This window comes from Odontesthes bonariensis, chromosome 20 (assembly GCF_027942865.1).
Source record: "Odontesthes bonariensis isolate fOdoBon6 chromosome 20, fOdoBon6.hap1, whole genome shotgun sequence".
In the NCBI taxonomy this organism is placed as follows: Eukaryota; Metazoa; Chordata; class Actinopteri; order Atheriniformes; family Atherinopsidae; genus Odontesthes; species Odontesthes bonariensis.
In genome coordinates this window covers 5349549-5365178 of record NC_134525.1, presented here as the reverse complement: position 1 = coordinate 5365178, position 15630 = coordinate 5349549, and the positions used below count along the sequence as shown (strand labels likewise).

At 39.3% G+C, this 15630-nt stretch overlaps 1 protein-coding gene across 2 annotated transcripts in view; it reads right to left on the bottom strand.

Moving 5' to 3' along the window:
• rnf152 (ring finger protein 152) overlaps nt 1-15630 on the bottom strand; it is a 69384-nt gene that overhangs the window by 16191 nt on the left and 37563 nt on the right. The window contains exon 2 of one of the 2 annotated variants that reach the window (XM_075452697.1): nt 2446-2539. The exons of the other annotated variant lie outside the window; for it this stretch is intronic. The gene's annotated coding sequence lies outside the window, so the exon portion shown is untranslated. The remainder of the gene's footprint in view (nt 1-2445; nt 2540-15630) is intronic. 2 annotated transcript variants of the gene reach the window in all.

Sequence of the window (15630 nt, the reverse complement as noted above, 5' to 3'; positions counted from 1 at the left end):
GGGTAGAAAAAGAAGAAACACCTAAATAGATAATCATCACATGTATCAGCACCTTGAAACACACATACATCATATTCATGGCAGTGCTGAAAGCAAATGTTTTCAAGAGTTTGTCTGGGATATCTGGCATGTTGCTAAGAGACTATGGGCGTCATATCGCTGCCGTTGCTCCGGTGTTGTAAGAGGATAGGACTAAAGGTGGCGGAAGTGACAAGGTGATGGCACATTTTTAGAGCTGCCCTCAAACTGTTTTGTGTCACCTTGTCACTAATAAAGATTCAACGTCTTTGCCGGTGGTTTGGCACGTTAATTATGGGCAATGCCAAAAAATGTTCCCTGCTTCAGAAAGAAACATTTGCCACTGTGTTTGCATGAAAAGAAAATCAGGAACAAGCCTGAGGAAAGCATAGATGAACCTCACTAAATAATATTTTTAATTAACTGCCTATTTTAGTCTTTTTAAATGCACTCTGTCAAATTGATTTCACTAAAATTCTCAATTCTTGAGCAAATGTGTTTTAATCGAATCAAGTTGGTGTCACACAAAAATCAATGCGCTATTAGTTCATAAAGACAGAGCATTTACCAGAATGGGAATTGAAAAAAAGTTAAAAGTTATAGGTTATTTCCCAAAGTTTCAACATAATTAAAGAGGAAAATGTTGACGCAACAAATGGCAGTTGCTCTCAAACACCCTGTTTGATTATTATCATTGATTAAAACCCAGTATTTACAACGACCATGAATTTATTAAAGGAAATTAAGACATCCCTTCCACCACCAAAACGAGATTTACCTCCACAGTGGCAAAACAAAGTGTCAAAAAAAAGTAATTACACAAAACTACATTAGAAACAGATTAATAAACATGTATTATGAGTGTTTTCTTATTTTTAAGACATAGCTGTAATGTTTATGGCATCTTATGAATGAACAAAAAGAGGTTTGTACAATTGCTGTAGAGATGCTAACCCAGGTTAGCAGTTAGCATGACTATGCTATTTGGTGTTGTCTTTTTTTATATGTCCTTTAAAAAAATATTTGATCAGATTATACAAATAGGTTTTAAGGATGAGATGCAACAAAGGTAATTAGCAAGATTTTTAAAGCTAGCTTAGTTAGCTAGTCTGTCCAATTTGACCACTGTTTGTGATTCCCTATGATGAGTGATTTTCATATAAAAGCAAGATTGAATAAAGTGTGAAAATTAAATGTTGTGACTGCATTTGGTTTTGTAGAGATGGGTAATTCAAAACTAACCCAAAGTTTTAAACAGTTTTGTGGTTGGTTGGGTGGGGTTGAACCACCCATTCCGACATCCCGCCATTCCGACCAGGCTTTCCATATAGGAATTGTGCGTTACTCAACAGGTGAGTCCTGTTCATGCATTTTACATGTTTTAAGACATGTGTACAGATGTGATACAGTCTTTAAAAGCGTAATTAAAGCCTCTCCCCCTCTCTCTCTGCCTGTTATTCGTCAAAGCTTGTGATGTTTGAATGATATTAAATTGATACTGAATTATAATTTAAGGGTCAAATCTACAGTCAGTGGGCAGGGGGAGGATGTGGGCTTATTTTGGATTTTAAAAATAAAAATAAAAGATGATGGCACTCAGGATCCATCCATAAGGGCTGTGTTGTTGCTATTTCACTATAAATCGTTATGTTTAATCTTGTAATTTGTGCACTGGAGCACTGTGGCGAAAGAATTTCCCGCAAGGGATAAATAAAATTTTAATAAATATTTAATTCAATTCAAATCTGGTGTGTGTGTGTGTGTGTGTGTGTGTGTGTGTAACAGCTGTCATGTTGGTGTGTCAGATACCGTCAGATCCTGATGTCATGAGTAAAAGCAAATTAATGATCTTCAAATAGTTTATTACACAAAAAGGAGCGACAAACACGGACAAACCCTGTTCACTTATTGATTTAAAACTAATAAAAATAATGATAATAATAATAATACGTTTTGGGTAGCCTAATATATGAAATTGGTTTTATTTGCAGCACCGGGACGTCCGACACAGGAGAGCTGCCATTGACGTCTGTAATTGCAATTATTAATGTTGCATATGATGCCAGCGTGCAAAAAGACTCTCTGTGGAGAGCTCCGCTCCAGCTGGCTGCTGTGAAAGGTCACTGACACTGTATTTCTGCTTAATCTAACATGTTTCAGACTCGCCCGATTTACATTAATACCTGTATTTTGATATGTGAAATTTCAGGGGATTTTGATAATAATTTATTATAGTTGGTTTGCGAGGTTGTGGAGTTCCTCTAACAAAAAAAAAAGAAAAAAAAAGGCTTTAATAGGCTATTAAAGGAATTGTCTCTGTGTAGAATATCCTTATAAAAAAAGACAAATTTTGGGGAATCCGTCCACCAAACTAGGTGGCCATCCCCCCAACTGTTCATCTTCCCAGCTGAGTTAACATCAACTCACCCGGACACTAACAGACTTGGTCCAATTTCATCAGGTGGGATGCCCAAGTCATGTATACCACAATCAGGCCCACAATGGAGGGACAACAGGATCCCTGTTAAGACAAAACAGACATTACACATGATATATTTGGATTTATGTTGAAATTAGATTCTTGTTTTTTGTTTTTTGGAAGGGGGGTATTTTGATTATCATAAAACTTTCTTCTTCTACAGTACTACATTTCAGATTAAAAAGACAATTTGGGCTTATACCACTTGTCCAACGCGGGGGGTAAAAACTTTGAATGCTAAAGTTTGTAATGACATCCAACATGTTCTGTTAAAGTAAAAATGTTCATAATAAGTGCCTCTGCACCAATAATAGAAAGCAGCTACAACAGGTGCAGAGAATCTGTGTCAACATGTGCACATGTATGACGGGCACTGAGCAGATATATGGTGGCCAGTATGTGTTATTCTGAGCAGGAAAAGAAGTCATTTAGAGGTTTAGTCAGCGTTATTCAGGAGGTCAGCCAGTGGACAAGTCAGGAATAAACCATACATGATAACCATGCGATTCATTTACAGCCCCATTTAACTGTTAGGATGATGTTGGTCCTATCGTCGATAGAATATCTTTCGTATGAATGCACGTGATGCATATCTAACCCAAGCACTTGGATATAGCTCAATTTAAAACTTCTGCTGTGTCTCTTTGTATCCTGTGAACAGAGTATAATTTTCTTGTTCCCAGTGTCAAGTTAACAATGCTCCTGTGCACAAAACTGATCCAAAAAGAACATTTTTTTACACTTTGGTTTGAAAGACTTGAACCCAGAAATGAACTAAAGAACTAAAGAGTCGACTTTGAGATAGATATTACATCCCACCATCACTGCTGGACCTCAGAAATCATGAATGCAAAATGTATCCTTTACTGAAGTACAATCAAACATTTAAACAGAAATTTTGCAAATCTACCTGTAAAATAATCTTCTTAAACTACTTTTATAATTCATTTCCAAATTAGGGCCGGCACAGTATGTATTCGTACCGAACCGTCACGGTTCGGTACGCGCATTTCCACGCAGAATACACACGGTACGGAAGTTTTCTGAACGCGGAACTATTATTTTGCAAGAGTTTCCTTCAGGACCCATTTAAACACTGCCACCAGGGTTGGGGAGTAACGGATTACATGTAACGGCGTTACGGTAAAAGGATACAAAATAAAAGTAACTGTAATCCGTTACAGTACAAGCAAAAACGATGTACTCAGATTACAGTTACATTCAGTGAGAATGGGGGTTACTTAACAGGATTACAATTTGTGCGAGGTTGCAGTGACAGAAGTACAGAGCGGCAGGGTCGGACTGGGGAAAAAATAATCGGCCCTGGCAATTTTCCCCGGGACCAGCCCCCCCTCAGTATTAATTAGTATCTCCAATCTAATTAAATAAAAATAAAAAAAAACGAGCACAGACCGCTCATACAGTCAATGGCATGTGCCCATAGAAAAAATACACACTCACACACACATCACACAACCTGACTATCGGCTAACAACCATGATCAGTAACCTACACAAACCCAGACACATAATGGCTCGGCGGCCAGCAATCGGATAAGCCAATGAAGTGAATCAATCCTGTGAAAGAATGAAAACAAGTGAATGAAACCTGCACTCACCCATTATGAAGTTAACTCTGCCAGCCCCATAATCTTGCCCCTGCTCAGCCAACTCCTTGACGTCGGGTATGGTTGCTAACGTTACGGCGGCTAGCATTAGCAACGAGGCTGCTAGGCTTGCTAAATCGGTAAGCATTAGGCTACTGAAGAAAGCTAGTCTTTTTAGCTACGTTATATTATCATCTTTCTTCTAGGCTATAAGTTAACCTTTGTTTACGGCCACTGGCCATAACCTGACGCGCTAGCTGTCAAATCACCTGGAAGTTTTCACCGGAAGTACTGGCGCACACACACAAGCAAGGGTGTGCAAAGAAAAATAAAATGTGATGTAAAAGTCTTACTTTGCTTATTTATTACTAAAGTAGAGCACTTCATTGTCATTGCACATGTATTAATGAAATGCAGTTTGGCATCTTATCAAGTGTAACGCGTGCACATGTATAGCATGCAGTATTTAGAGATAAAATGCAGTTATTTACAGCTAGTGTAAGGAAAGATGGTTAATGGATATGTGCAGAATAGATCAATTACCTAGGGAAATGCATGTATGTGCAGAGAATGTATAATGTAGTTATGGCAGTACAATGAAAAGACAAATAGCATGGTATAAATAAATGTGATAAATACAGATGGAATCATACAGATAATATACAGATTATCCTATACCATAAATAGGTAAAAGTAATCCAAAAGTAATCCAAAAGTAATTAGTTACATTACTTTTTTTAAGTAATCCAAAAAGTTACACTACAATTACATTTTAAACAAGGTAACTTGTAACTGTAACGGATTACATTTTTAAAGTAACTTCCCCAACACTGACTGCCACATGCAAGCTCTGATTGGTCCGTAGAGATATACGCTTTCGGACAGAGTAGTTACAGAGCCCGTCTACGGAGAGCCTCGCCACTCTCCGTAAGCCCCATTGTATGCAGTCCCACCAGAATTCCACTGGGGGTGATCGTGGGCGAGTCCAGAATGAATGGGGGTCTATGGGGCTAAACGGCTAAATATATTTATTTCACCTGCTTGTCGTTGAAACATCGCATATTTTATTCTAGATTCGGCAAGTTCAATAGAGATTATAGGTCGAAAGTCAAATTAATGAGTATTTATGTCCTTTCGATTTCTTTCAGTTTGGGTCGATGTTGGCCATAAAACGCTAGCATTCTGCTAATGTATGCTGATTGGTCAATGACGGACATGCGACTGATTACGACCAGAGACCCCGCTTGATGGCAGCTGAAGCCAAAGCAGTGGATGTCCAGAATGGAATATGAAACAGAATCATAAGGAGGACCTTCCCGCTATTAATATTTAAGTTAATATTTGTGTATAGTAACTTATTTCTTCCTGCGGGCACTTTTGTTTTCAGATCGTTATATATGTATTGTGAAAGTACATGGGTATAAATGGAATTTGAGTCTCTTATTCGTGTGTTCAACGTGTCAATATACATGGTTTAGTATTACGACCTTAAAAAGTACAGTAAAACCCCGCTCAATAATATTAAACAATCGTTTTTATTCCGCCATTCCTTCACGGCCTGATTTCTGCAGCTTGACTGTAAATTGCAGTGGCAGTAGGGGGGGTTTAGTAGATAGATTAGGGGGTTAGTTAGGTTTGTTAGATTAGGTTAGGTAAAATAGGTTATTTTAGGACATTAATAAATAGATGTTTAACAACAAGGGCCTACTTTTGGAATCTTTACTTAAGTTTGTGTTATTATTTTGCATAATACATGCAACAAGTGTTACTTATTTAGTCAATTTATTCATTAGTCCTTTGTTTTATTAAGAAAATCAAACTCACTGAACGTGTCCATGCATTCATCCTGAGCTCTGTTGGTATAAACTTTGTCTAAACTTTGTTTTAATTTTCGCTATTGCCACCGTAAGTTGGCTAGGGCAGAGCTATGGAAAGAAGTATCTATTTATAGCTCTGGGCTACGGTACATAGCGACCGTGCTGAATTGCCAGACGGGCTCTGCAGTGACTCAGAACTTGCCGTAAAGCAGAACGTACGCAATCTGTGACGTCATCACCATTTTTGAACGGCTTTTTAGAACAGATAAGTGAACTTCAAAAATGCAATATTCAGCCGAGTGTATTTTTTTAGTCCCCCCTTTTGAATGCAACTTTCAAATTACTTGACAAAAAATTATATCCTGAGAAAAGTGGATTTTTAGGGTGCAACCCCCATAGACCCCCATTCATTCTGGACTCGCCCGCGAGCGCCCTCACATGGACAGAGACACCATTTCAGAAACCGGAAGTTACCGAGAGTGGCAGTTCTCTTCCATTAGACATTCTCTGGTAGTTATAAGAACGCAGTTATCAGAACTGTCCTACTCGAATTTCGTTCTGATAGCTGTCCTTCCCCAGCGGAACTGTTTCAGTCTGCATTCGCACATGAGTCAGGACTGATGTGCCGCGCGCAGCCGTCCGCGTCAGTGACGTGTTAGCCATTAGCGCCACATTCAACACCAAAACAAAACAAAACAAAACCCGAGAGAAGAAAAAACACCACAAAGAAGCTAATATGGAGAGCGGGGAGACCTCCGTGTCCATGGTCTGCATGATGGTGATATTAATCATGGACAATCACATCAGGCGTCTAATATCGAGGCTGGAAAAGCTCACAGAGAGAGTCAGGATCAAGCGCAGGCGATACTTCTTCATTTCATGAAGGAAGAAAAGAGAGCAGCGCGCCACAGACAAATGAGACAACGTGTAAGTTTAACTTATTAAACACGCGCTGGTTCTGTCTGTGTGGTATGATGAAACATTTCAGCCGTGATAGCATGACATGGGGCGTAGCTACCGACCACCACACACCTCCGTCAGGTGTGTTCTATAGAAACCATGAAAAGACCCGACCAATTACGTCTCCCAAATGTATTACAACAACCCCTGGATACGAATACATGCAGAGCAAAAAAAATTACCGAAGCAATTGGAATTTACATCGCATCTGCTATGCGCCCATATTCCACTGTAGAAGAGGCAGGATTCAGATATCTATTACATGTGCTCGAACCTCGCTACACAACTCCTTCGGCACTGTACCGAAAATGTACCGAACCGTAGGGTCCGTACCGAGGTACGTACCGAACCGTGAGTTTTTGTACCGTTCCACCCCTATTCCAAATGTATATTTTTATACTGTAATATATTCCCAAACCTTCACGAAGAGGCACTTGGCAGCTCCTATATAATTCAACAGCAAGTTCAACCTTCATGCATTAATTTCCCCTCTGGTGTAAGTCATATTTGAATAATGGTGGATTTATTTCCAGTGACATTCTTCCCATTAACTGTAATCATGTCGAAGCCCCTCTAAACCTACAAAACAGCGGCCTCCCATTTAATGCAATCAAGATTTAAAATGTCAATTAAAGGCAGGGGATATTACTCTGAATGACATGAGAGAAGTCAAGGAGGCTGAAGTACCACAACAAGGCTGTAGGGAGATGGAGAGGGTGCTGTTGCCTGGCAATACGAAGCAGAACTGAGTCCAATGACTGAACAAGAGTCCCATTTGAACAAGATCTTAGAAATATATCAGAGCAGCTGCTCCGACAAGCAGTATTTTCTATCAGTGACAGCTGTAGGCTCAGTAATACATACTGTGTAAACAGTCCACCTCCTGTCAGCACGAAGCGCAAACAGTTAGCCAGCTTACTTTTCATCCAGACACCAGACTTACACCCAAACAAAACAAAGAAAAAAGATCATCAGTATTGACAGATGTAAAACATTTATTTGTGGGTCTTTAAAGACTGCGATTTTAACTGTTCTTTCAATGCAACTGAAGACAAACTCAACACAAACGTGTCTAAATACTTTCTTATACGGCCAGTCCAAAAACTGAGCTAGAACTGCCCAAAAGTGTTCCAGATTAAGCCCAAAAGATATTCAGGCCCAATTTGTAGGTTTACATAGATGTCCATCTATTTAAAACATGCTAATAAAGTTGATGTGACGTCCATTTGTCAGTCAAATAAGAACAAACAACTGAAAAATGTTGCAAAATGACTAATTAATCGAAACCAGGTTTATGCATTATGTATTTGTATAAATCAAATCCATTTTAAGTATTAAATGTGGCTAGTTTCACAACACTAAATATTCAAATTTAGGAGTTTCAATTGAATTGTAACTGATGTAAAAACTGAAAAATGTCACAAATGATTCTTTTTTATTTTGATTGTCGGTTAAAAAACGATGCTTTTGGGGTTTTGGCCCGTTTGAGGGGATTTCTTTGTAGATATTTCTGATCTATTTGCGTTTGCTGTGCAATAATTTCTTTCTTTGTCTTTGAGTCTGTGTTACGTTTTTGTGTCTGTTTTGCACATCTGTAGTTATTTTGGTAGGTTTGAAGGTTTGTGGCTGTTCTTTTTTTGTAGTTTTCCTTAATTTACTTGTAGTTTTGTGCCCTTTTTGTCATTTAAGTTGCAATTTGTAATAATCTTGAGTCTGTGTGGTCTTACTCCATCTGTGGTATTTTTAAGTCTCTGGTTTTCTTTGCGATTACTTTGCATCTCTCTTTGTCTCTGTGAATTCCATTTCAGCACAGTGTAACGTCACTCTTTGGGTCCCTTGGCCAGTGCTTTCACCAAAGAAACGACGAAAATCTAGGATTCAAACAACATTTCTAACATAAAGAGTAGCGCTCTCTCCTCAGTAAAACTGATGAAGTTCCTCCTTAAATTACTTTTGGGAGCACATGGGTAACAGACTTTGGCTAATTAAATCAAGAAAATGAAAATTAACCGAGAATCCCTTTGAATTCAAAAGAATAATCTGTCTGTTGTGATGCTGCTTAGCTCAAAGAAAAAATATAAATAATACTGGCTTTGTTTTTTGCACCCTAATAATCAATGAAAAATCTATGACTTTGCTCCACAGACTGCAGGCCGGCCTCAGACACTTCAGGGTAAAACGTTCTCATCTCTGTGTGCTTGAAGATATCTTTTTTTTTTTTTTACATTCAGTAAGCTAATTTTTTCTATAACACCACCATCTTTCAAGCAAGATGACATACTTCTTTATCATAATCCTAAATCCTTTGCGTATAAACCAATTAAGAATATTTAATCCTTCCATTTAAAGTGCAAATTGAAATGCTAAAAACAAAGAAACTGAGGCAAGAGCAGGGTAGATAGTTGCAATCGTTCCGTAGCAGCTGTGGTTTCCCTGGAAGGACAAAAAAGCTTTAGCTTTGTCATAAAACTGACTTTAAAAGGAATGTGAAATATCTCAAAAACATGATAAAGAAGCAATTCTGGGCAGCTTACAGATGAAAGCCTGTAAAACAAAGTCAATTATTTGAGTTCTCTGAATGCTGGCCCACCTCCTAAAACAGTTTGGAGTTTGTAAAATCTCTGTGATGTCTTCTGTCGGCTGTTTTCACACCATCGCCCCCTCCCTGTTCATCTCTCTTAGCAAGAAAGGCAGCACAGAGGCTGAGGACAAGTCAGACTGTCAGCCAAGGAGAGGAATATTTCACAGAGACTGATGTCGGCGTGGACACCTCCAGCGGGTGAAAACACGAAATGGGTCGATAAACTGATTGGCATGTAGCTCCTGAGTCACACGTCCGGTCTGCCTCTGACAACTCCATCAGGATACGCTACATACTGACACTGTAGGCTGTCAGCCTCTTGCTAATTTACATTTCTGCAGCTGTAACCTGACAGGTTTTCTCCAGAGTCAGTCCACTCAAACTAAATGATGTCACCTATGATCAGCTGAAACAGTTGTTCCCAAGTCTGTTACAACTGACCAAAAGATAAAATACAAAACATGTATTTTAAAGATGGAGTGTCACAGTCCTTTGTGCTTCTTTTTACTCTAAACAAATCTGTCACACTTACTCATTATAAGTTTTAGATTTCTCAGCCGTATTCCCTCTGTCCTCCAGCAGCTCAATTCAGAAGTGACTCGTGTAAAATTTGCATTTTATGACCATTTAAAAAAAATATCTTTCTCGATCCTGAATAAAACGGAGAAAGAGTAGGACAGAACTGGAGGTGGAAAGCTTTCCTCTAGCACCTTTTGTTGATCACATAGCAAAGACATTCATTGTGTTCATACTCTTGAAAGCTGAATAAAAACATCTTAAGCTGGTAAACAACCAGGAATAGCACACTTCACTAATGCTCATATTTTGCTTATTTTTAACCAACTTAATTGGGCCAGATGACAATCTTTCCAGGAGTGGACGTCCCAGCAAGTTCACCCTCAGGTCAAAAACCCAAGAGCTACATCTCAGACTCGACAGGCCTCAGTAAGAATGTTAAATGTTAAAGTTCTGACTGAACAAGTATGGCTTGTTTGGAAGGGTTGCAGGAGAAAGCCTCTTCTCTCCAAAAAGAACATGGCAGCAGAGCTAAAGTTACATCTGAACAAACCACAAGACTTCTGGAACAATGTCCTTTGGACAGAGCAGACCAAAGTGGAGATGTTTGCTCATAATGCACAGCAGCACGTTTGGAGGAAACCAAACACAGCATATCAGCACAAACACCTCACACCAGCTGTCAAGCACGGTGGTGGAGGGCTGATGATCTGGGCTGGTTCTGCAGCCACAGGACCTGGGCACCTTGCAGTCCCAGCAGTAAATCTACAACAGAATGTCTGAAAAAGAAAAGAATAAGGATGTTGCAATGGTTCAGTCAAAGTCCAGACCTCAAACTGACTGAAATGCTGGGGTGGGACCTTCAGAGAGCTGTGCAGAAACCAATGCTGCAAACCTCAAAGAGATGAAGCAACGCTGGAAAGAAGAGTGTCCAAAATCCCTCCACAACCATGAGAGAGACTGATAACGTCATACAGAAAACTATTACTGCAACTTACTGCTGCTAAAGGTGGTTTTACAAGCTGTTGGATCAGCTATAGTCGATTAGAAGAACCGGTCTATACGTACTTCAATAGAAATCAAACAGCTTGACAATGTGGAAGGGTCATTTTTATCTTTTTCCACACATTTTTATCTTTTGTCTATATTCAAACAGAGTTTTACATCACTAATTCAACCCACTATGACTGAAATTAGAAGTTGCTCTTTAGACATCATCAATTACTTGAATTTGATTCAGGAAGCCATAAATTGCTGGTGGAAGCTAATAAATAGTAGGGCGACATGTGTCCTTTTTGTTTGATCAAAAGCATGTTCTGTGCAGGTGTGCTCTGGATAATGTAGATATGAATATATCTTTGAAAGACCAGAGGAGATTTGTGCTGACACACGAGGGGTCGTTAGGCAGAAACGACATGCATGCTGTTGGTGAGCCAAACATTGAAACCCAAACTGGTCTCAAGTGCTTCAACTCCATGACAGTGTGGCATACAGAGCCATCAGTGGGTTGATATACCTACGTGATTATTATTGATGTTTAATTTGATTTCCCATTTAAGACAGCTCATGTTCAAAGTGTGGTGAAAATAGTCTGGGTGTTTTTTGATAAGGTAGGAGACTGGTTATGGAGTGTTAAATAATGTGTTACCGATCAGTATGCAGTGTCTAACCCCTACCACCAGAGGGCTCGTTCGCTACACTGTGTGTGCAGGGACAAAGGAAGTCTCGCGGGAATACGTTCTGAGAACGAGAACACACACGTGAATGTGAAAGATGCTGTGTGTGGCGAACTGTAATAAATAATATTACATACTTTTGCTCTTTGCAGGTAAGAAGGGAGAGTTAGAAGGGTGTAATTGATGGGTGAATATGTTATGTGGTACTTTATAATCCCGGTTGGACTTTATGTGATTTTGTTAATGAACGTTACTCGTTCAGTGAACGTAACGTACTGAAAATGGCTAGCCAGTAGTTAGCATTGGTCGCCTAGCAACCTCGAGCGCGCGTGAAGCTGGAGAGTAGTAGGAGCCGATTTTAAGAGCCCGCGCTGCTCGTGTGTAGTTCATGGTTTAAAAAATAAATAACTTAAAATAGATACATGATTGGTTGACTGTGTATTTCAGAAACAAGTTGATGTTGAATGTACTTCATGAAACTGTTTTTTGAATAGCGATGCAACATACATAATTATTTGTTTTGATGTTGCGGCAGAGGTTATTTTTCTGTGTTAAATTATCATATAGGTTCCGAGAACAAGAACACACACGTGAATGTGAAAGAAGCTGTGTGTGGCGAACTGTAATAAATAATATTACATACTTTTGCTCTTTGCAGAACAAAATAAAATACAACAAATTAAATGTGTAGTGGAGGCAGTCTTCACTCTGCACCACACTACAACATCAGCAGTCTGGGACAACAAAAACCAAAAAGCAAAGAAACAGTCAAGTTATCCACAATGTTTCAGAGCTGTGGGTGTGATGATTATTCTCACCATATGCTCTTGGTTTCACACATCAACACACACAAACACAGCTTTCTCCAGAAGTGAAAGCACCGGGTGGTAGTGAAATAAAACTAGTCCTCAGTGATGTATGGGGACTGTTAATCAGCTTTGCAAGCTCTTTACAAAGAATCCTCTGTGGAGGAACCCAATTCTCACCATTCAATGGTGTCACTTCCAGTCATCCTCCAGATCATGTGGCCAAATAAATACCCTTTGATATTCTTGCATCCATTACTCCCCACTGACGTCTGTCACCTGTGATGGTGGCAAGAGGGAGAAACACAAGCCCCTCCGTCAAAGCCACTCATAATATATAGGGAAATATGAAGCATGAAGAACACCCAAGGCAGCTGCTCATAAGCACTTCCATGAGATAGGTTAAAAGTCAGAACACAAGAACACAATGCGGCTCTGACACGACTTGTGCAGCTCATTTGTACATGACGAAGAAAAGGAGCGCGCCTCTCTGCGTCCTATCGACTCTCACTTAAGATAATGGCCCCTGTTGGGGAGGATATAGATTGCAGAGTGAGTCTTTGAGCCACTGTAAGTTGGGGAATTTTGCAGGCAAGGCAGATAAAAGAGCTTTCGGAAAGGACCCTTGGTGGCAATTTGTCAGGATTAAAGTTGGATAGTGCGCCGTATGGGTGGTGTCAGCCGTTTTTGGCCAGGGAATCGCAGTGTTGATCTACAAACATGCCAAGGTTATCTGTAGTTTAATTCAACACAGTCGTATGCACAGATCTGAGTCTGACCAATTATTTTCAAGTCATCTGATAATAAAACAGCAGCATCTGTTCAGTGATTGAACATTCGAGCAATAAAAATGACCGTAAACGGTAAAAAAAAAAAAAAAAAAAGGGTTATGATCCAAATTATTGAAATCAAAATTACATAAAAGTGAAAAAAAATATTAAATCCTCATGTCTAAGAGGTTTTTTCTTCTTTTTGGACATTTAAAATCTGACTAAATCTGTCAAACGTTCTTCAGAAAACAAAAACAGGCCCTTCAGTCCTGCATAATTGGTAGCCATCGTTTAGTCTTAGAAAGTCTATTTTAGTGCTGAAACCTGAAACTAATAATTATTTTCAAAACCAATTATTTTCCACAGTCTTAGCTGTCAGAAAATAAAATACTATTGACTTTCAGTCAGAAAAGCACAAACATGTCAGACTGAGTAAAGTTTGACTCTCGGGCTACAAATTGCAGTCATTCACACTGTCGAACTCCTCCTAATGGCCTGTTTAATTACAATTAAATGTAACCGCGGGCTTCAGACTGGAGCTGAGAAAAGTGATTAATCACCAGCTTTTAATCATTATTCAGGACTGATGGCAAACAGGAGAAATTTCTGCTTGTGGATATCTTTGGGGTCCAGGGATTCAGTTTTTAAAACTAAACACCTGAAAAATGATCAGAATCTGAAACAAAGGCTAAAGTAAAGCCACGTTTGTCACACAGACTTAAAAAATAAGACTTAATGCAGAAGTTAGGACCTAAAGCTCTGAAAATTGTCCAAGGGCTCTTAACATTATTGGTTCAATGGATGTGATGAGAGCACAGTCGTGGGTTTTTAGGAAGCCGTCTTTGTGCCGTTTGTTACTTGGAAAAGCTGTGAAGACGTGCTTTACTTCCCTTGTTGCCATTTAGCTGGAAATTAAGACCAAAAGCAGCACCATGAGGCACTGAATCAACACCTTTTCTGCTGGCGAACAACAGCTGTAACCTTATTAAAACTAACTGTTGAGCTTCTACATTTTACATCATTATAAAACTCCCATACAAATCTCTGTTATAAAGTAATAGCGAGAACTGTAGGATACACTACTTTTACATTATCAATTAAATTACATAATCTTGCTGTTTTAAACATTTTGTTGTCCTCGATTGAGTGGCTGTTTGCTTCCTTCATTTTGAACCCCTTCAGGTCAGATCAGTGAGCAGGAAGGAATGTTACGGATGCACATCTTTTACAATTAAGAACAAGATGGCTTCTGTCCAATAAATTGGGAAAAGAAAGAAATGATTTGATCGTTAGCTACTTCCTTTATTCAACTGTCTGCACACGGTGTGATCTTTCTCCACAATCCACTGCAAAAGTTAAACTTTTTAACGTAATCGAGGCAAATTTAGACCCCAAAGAAACAAATGTTTCACAGACTTTCCACAAAGAAATGAAAGGATTTCTGGTTGAGGCAATAAAGTATCACTGAAGAATGCTGCTATTTTTTTTTAAATCTTTGGCTCCCCCTACAGTTGTGGGATGTAACGCTGTTGTAAAAAACAAACCTCCGTCTGAACCCTATATAGGCATAGCTATGCACTTAAATTTGTTATCATGCTTTAGAGCAGTGGTTCCCAAACTTTCCACAGCCGGGTACCCCTTCAGACATCTGACCTCCAGCCATTAGCCCCCTACTCCTGCACACACATTCTGTAAGGCCCCCCCACCACCATTACCACACACACAGCATTTAACACATCAGAAATCACTTAAATTATTATTTTATTCTTCACCAAATAGGTCAATTTCTACCAGCATTTTCAGTGAGCAACACCAGTTCACTTTTGAAAAAATTAATCTACCAAACATTTCTGGAACATATTCAGTTGTAAATCTGTCTATAAGTCTGCAATATTGGGCTGAATTTCAGAAAGTCCGTCTTAAATCATCCTCCACACAAAGTCTCGCTCTCCATTTTGTTTTCATAAGTGTTAGGGCTGAGAATCCGCTCTCACACAAGTACGTGGTGGCACATTTTCGCCTTTTTGACGAGGTTGTTAGCTTGGCCAGCCACAGGTGCAACGCAAGTATCAAAGGTAGACGTTGAAGATGAAGAATAACTTGGGTTTTTGGCACTGGAAGGTGCGTCTTTGACTGTGGGCTGACTTGTGGTAGAAGTTGATGTCCCTCTGGAAGGGCAATTTATCCTTTTTAGCCATTTATCCATTTTCGGCGGTTAGCCTCGGGGCTAGCCTTTCGGTATTGCAATTAATTCACTGACCACTAGAGGACAGCCCATCTATGCATGGCAGGATCTTGTGTTTTTGGCACTGAACAGGTACTCCAGTATATGCCAGTTCAAAAATGTAATCAGGCTCTTTGCAAACCATGTTTTTATGCATTTTTTCGTGTACCCCCTATC